General features: G+C 42.1%; 2 non-coding genes across 2 annotated transcripts; both read right to left on the reverse strand.

The window, feature by feature from the left end:
• Positions 1–707: 707 nt before the first annotated feature.
• On the reverse strand, positions 708–789 carry trnal-uaa (transfer RNA leucine (anticodon UAA)). Its single transcript has one exon. It is a non-coding gene; the product is annotated as a tRNA-Leu (tRNA).
• Positions 790–2,239: 1,450 nt separating this feature from the next.
• Positions 2,240–2,313, reverse strand: trnai-aau (transfer RNA isoleucine (anticodon AAU)). Its single transcript has one exon. It is a non-coding gene; the product is annotated as a tRNA-Ile (tRNA).
• Positions 2,314–5,712: the final 3,399 nt, after the last annotated feature.

A 5,712-nucleotide genomic window follows, 5' to 3' on the forward strand; every position in this document is an offset into this window, starting at 1 on the left:
TGGTAAAATTCCATATAAATATTCAAAACTAAGCGGATTGAAATGTGCACAGTAAAGACATTAGATGATTAAATCTTTTCACTACCAACCAATGCACCACGAGTGCCCCTGTCGGTCATTTTGGCCAGCCAATCACTTACCGCGGTGCCCTACGGTGCCCTGCGGGTTGGTTACTGTACCACGGGTTTTTACCGCTCATTTTGAATGGCTGCATCTGTAGGTTGTCTCTCGCAGTGTTCAGGAATTGCATTCCGAAACTGAGTCAGATCGAAAGTTGTAAGAAAAGCACCTATGGTGTCGGTTCTAACAGCTTTATTGATTCGATGTTAAAGGCCGGAAATGGGGCACAAGACACGCGACCGCAAAAAGCGTCGCCATCTGCTTCCAGCTGCAAAATGCAGTTTGCGGACGCTGAAGCATTTGAACTTGAACTTTATTGCCATATGTAACCGGTACTGGTACAATGGAATTCTTACTTACAGAAGGTCCCTCGATTGTAAAACAAGTGTAAAAAACAAGACAAAAACAAGACAAAGTGCAAACAGTGCATCAAGACAATATACAAACAAACAATAGACAATGTGCAAGTAAACATGTAGACATTTATTTCCAAGGCAGCGGGTACAAGCGATCTCGCGTTTTAAAACCACCAGGAAAAGCAGAAAGGCACTTGCTTGCGCCAACACACGACGACGTGAGGAGGACACCGTAGTCGGCAGGATTCGAACCTGCGCAGGGAGACCCCAATGGATTTTAAGTCCATCGCCTTAACCACTCGACCACGACTACAGCAAGCGCTGTGGTTGCTGCGTTCTTGCTACAATCTCACATGGATCGCGAGGCGCCGGCGGAAACCTTTTTCAAAGTCGTTCTCCATTAAAAAAAAAACCTTTCCAAAATACAAGACTTGCAGACAGACACGCCTCAGAGGACTTAAGGGTGGCTTCATGTGGGAATGATAAAGTCTCCCCGTCCGGACAGGAAAATGGCACTTTGTTAGACACAAAGAAACAATCAACAACAGACAAATGTCCACAAGCATTTAAGAAGCCGCACCATGTTCTTGCTACAATCTCACACGGATCGCGAGACGCCGGCGGAAACCTTTTTCAAAGTCGTTCTCCGTTAAAAAAAAAACCTTTCCAAAATACAAGACTTGCAGACAGACACGCCTCAGAGGACTTAAGGGTTGCTTCATGTGGGAATGATAAAGTCTCCCCGTCCGGACAGGAAAATGGCACTTTGTTAGACACAAAAAAAAAATCAACAACAGACAAATGTCTACAAGCATTTTAGAAGCCGCACTTGAAATAGCTCTTATATTCGTGTTAGACGCTGGAATCGCCTTTTTATTGACGCTCTTACGAACGCCATGGAAAGCAAAACAAAGCAAAGCAGAGCAGAACAAAACGAACAAAATAAAACCCTCACGTCCTGCACTTGAATATAATGCCGTTACGTGCCGAAGTGGTATTGGACGTCATCCTAGCACTGCAACCCGGGGCGTACGGTATATGGGAACGAGCACACGTCACGAATCGTCTCTAATCACTCCCTGCACTGTAAGGCGCCTTGAAGCGTGCACCCTCAACATTCATCTTTGCGCATCTGTGAAAGGTAAACTCTTGAGCAAACTCTGAACCAGACGCTCAAACTCCAGCTAGGATTAGGGGTTGCATTCCCACGCTACTTGAACACTTTGTTTACGCTCAGTGCTGGACTTTGGGAACTTTAGGACGAGTGGGACTTTTCTCCTATCTGTCAATTCGTTTTGTTTTGGAGACTCTTGGCTGTCTGTGTTGTATAGTGCAGCGTGAAGAAAACGTTTTCGAAAACTGTGCCGGCTCAAAAGTTGTAAGAAATCCTCTCCAGCTCTTTTAAGTCTCTTCAGTTTTGTCATTTAAAGTGAAACTAGATGTATAACTGGAGCCTCACTTATGCAAATGGTGAGGCTCCAGTTCGACATCTAGTTTCACTTTATATGACAGAAGTACGTCAGACTGCGCCGGACTGGGGGATCATTTCCGGTTATTTTTACCATCTTAAACATTTGAAATCCTCCCCTAGGCAATTGTGACACTTCATCTTGGCTCCACCTAGGACACTCTTCAATCTTCCATCACTTCTCTCTTCTCCCGCAACACTCTCGTCTGTCGGCAGTATGTGGCGTCTTTGCATTACCACCAATCTCACCACAGCAAGAAAGCAACGGGTTTTGGCAAGAGAGGAGGAGACTGCCTGGCCCGAACGGGGATCGAACCCGCGACCTTGGCGTTATTAGCACCACGCTCTAACCAACTGAGCTAACAGGCCTCGTGCCTGCTGTCCTCTCTGTGCTGCAAAAAATGGAATTCAGGGAAGTTTCTTTTGTCCTTCTTTGAATAGAAAGCCCTGCGATTCAGTGTACGGGCTTTCTCGTGCTGTTTAATGGTTCTTGTAACCCAAATCCTACACTGGCCTGAAGTGCCCCCCCATTTCATAGCATTTTTCAGCTGATTTCAAATGTACCTAAAGGAGAAGCAGAATTGAAGACCATCAATTACCAAGAGCTTTTGTCAAAGGTTTTGGTGGTCACTTTTAATGAGCACAGAGAGCTATGACCTCGGATTTACATCTCATCCAAAAGACGGCGCCTTTTTACCACACAGCGTCTCCGTCACTATACTGGGGCATTGGGACCCGCACAGACCTCAGGGTGAGCGTCCCACCGCTGGCTCCATTAACACCGCTTCCAGCTGTAAGCTTTGCTTTTCCCTGTAGGTCACCCTCATGCGGTTACTGACCTGGCTCACAGCTTCTAAGCTTCAGTGGGTTTTCAGCTGCGAGTTGAAAGGGGATGCAAGTGATGGAGCCGCTAACTGCAAAAGCCACTGCATTGGACGGGAATCGAACCCGGGCCTCCCACGTGGCAGGTGAGAATTCTACCACTGAACCACCAATGCACACTGCAAGGGTCTTCAAAAAAGACGTTTTTTTACCACTCTGTGCTGGATGTTGGGTCCCAAGGGAACTTCTGGACGAGTGAGAATTTTCTGCTATCAAAATTTGGTTTCGGAGACTTTTGGCAGCCTACAGATGCAGCCATTCAAAATCCGCAGGCGATACCGCATTATTTTGCGGTACGCTGTACGCAGTCTACCGCAAGCTACCGGTAAATACCGCGAGTTACCGTAAATTCTCCTATAATACGACAAGCAAAATAATAGTATCCGGAATTTCCGCAAGGTGGAGCTAATAAAGCTCAACCTCTCATGTTTGAGCTGTGGCCATCAAAGTCTTTAACGAAAATATTACTAATAGTATTAATAATGAATGACCTTGGACAAGCTGTAAGTGTAAACTCAAAGTATTGCCCTGGTCAACATTTTTTTTTTCATTGACCATCTTTGTAAAAGTAACACCACAGCATTTCGCAATCACGCATTTGTTTCCAATCATGCAAAGTACAGTAATTTTTGAGAATCGCTTCACCATGCCTTTCACATGCTCATAAAAGAGATTGATTTAGGAACATAAACATATTACCATATGAAAACTGTAATGTATACAGTATGTATATGTATATTTAATGTCTTAACTGTGCCCGTTTAAGTATTGAATATTCATATCTAATTTTACCACTGAAGGGAAATCTTAGTAGCTGAGCATAAAAAGAATAAGAGCATACTGCAACGCGTGTGAAGGCCATAAACGATATTAATTTTGGAACATAAACATACAGTATATGGCTGGTCTCGGTACTTTAAAGAAAACATACACGAAACATGGTTTCATTATGACCAGAATCGGTCTTGAGATATTTTTAACTTGATTTACAGTATTTGAGAGGTATGTCTTAACACCGATACTACAGTGCTTAAGTACTGCTCACGTATATGTTTCTAGGTTTATATTATGCATTTCATACGGTCAAATTACTTTTGAGCAACTAATAAGAAGCGCGAAACGGTATGCGTTTTAGTTTCGTTTTGTGCTGGGACCCGTGGATTGATTAGAGATATCAAGTACATACAAGTCATTTTTTAAATGTTGTAGTTCGTCTTGAAAAAATGTTACGAGTACATCATCTATCAACAATTACACAGGTTCTGTTTCCATATTGCGGATTTTGGTTACGTAATATTATTTTCTAGATTTCACGTTGTGAATATATGATTTGGGCAAACAGAGCCGCAAAGAAGTACATTATGGGTTGTTGTTGTTTTTTTTGCAGTTTTATCTAGAACAAGCGATGCTTAAACCTTTGTCTGATTCTTGTGAAACTATCCACACGACAGTTACAGTACCTAGGAGTTGACTTCAGTGATGTCACTGATGGGATGTTTCTAAAAATCCATCCTCTGTAAAACGTCTTCTCTAGTTGTCCTGCATATGTATTCGCTAATGAAGCTGTGTGTTCTGAGCCTGGATCTCTACATTTCTGTATGAACCAGCTTAGAGGGCTAAAGACAGCTTGTGTTTAAATTGAGTGTAAGGCAATTTATGCTTCTAAAGTCATGGTCAGCATTTATTATTGTACTGTGCTGTAAACTTGTTCTGTGCCTAGTCACATTATTTTATAGCGTTTTTATAGTGTTATCAAATCCGGTGGCGCTGTGTGTTAGTTTCCTGACTCCCATGTCACATGGTCTGTGATTGAAACCTGTGAAACCGGTTTAATTCGTCACAGCCAGCACTCCGGCAGAGAGGGGGTTGTACTCGTAAAGTAGAAGCAGGCGAGATTTCCAGCGAAAGACACCTCCCCCCCACCCTCATACGATTCGCATTGTAATTACACATTGTAATTGTATTACACATTGTACACATGCTTAAAAGAGAAGAGAGAAAACGCAAGCCTTCTTCAGGTGTGAGGGTCTTCTGCTCAGAATGAAACGCTAAAATGTAATGTAGGCTCTGAATGGGTTCAATTATGATTTGGGCTTGATTAAGGTCGCTGCCTTTCATCTAAAACCGTACTTGAATCCTTCGAAACTAAAAATCAGTGTTAGTGAGTTCTAAATAAAGAGGTATCCAGGTAACAGTGAAACGGGCGGACAGTCTGGGGAGATCGCCCGTTTTCCATGTAAATAGTTCCCTGGTTCCGCACCCCTTGGTGTTTCTCTCGCTCTCTCTCGGGTCACCTGATCATTAGCTCGAAAGATTTCAGTGCTTTGTGTATATTCTAATGGTAGTGGGGGCAGGGTGTGTGGGAACAGGTTTGGTTGAAATTGCATTGGAGATCTATATTCTTCACACCTGAAACATTTTCTCTGAAAGCATTTTCTTCGCAGTTTAACCGATCTTGTTACAGCATGTTACAGTTTACTATTATTAACCATATTAATTTTAAGTGCTTAATGCCATTTTTTGACCAGGCACGAATATTCTTAAGTCCATATCTTCGCAAGTGAATCAGTGCGAATTGCAATACTAATTAAATTAAAACTACTAACTACTAACTAATACTAATTAAAACAAACCAGAAACGTGTTGTTCTGTTTAATGACATTACAAGTGGAAAGATTACAGATTTTAATCGTCTTTAATTTTGTTACGTTATACATTTTAGAAACGTTTCATCCATACAAACACCACAAAACTATTTTCGATTGTATTTCTGAATAGTATGTTACACTTAGTTCACTGTTTTAAATACATCTAATTAAGAAAGTTAGGTGTTAGCATAAACTATTAGCAATCAATAATATTAAATTTAGCACTGTAATAAGCTGT

The sequence above is a fragment of the Atractosteus spatula genome (assembly GCF_055471065.1).
Source record: "Atractosteus spatula isolate fAtrSpa1 chromosome 16 unlocalized genomic scaffold, fAtrSpa1.hap1 SUPER_16_unloc_1, whole genome shotgun sequence".
NCBI classification, from domain to species: domain Eukaryota; kingdom Metazoa; phylum Chordata; class Actinopteri; order Semionotiformes; family Lepisosteidae; genus Atractosteus; species Atractosteus spatula.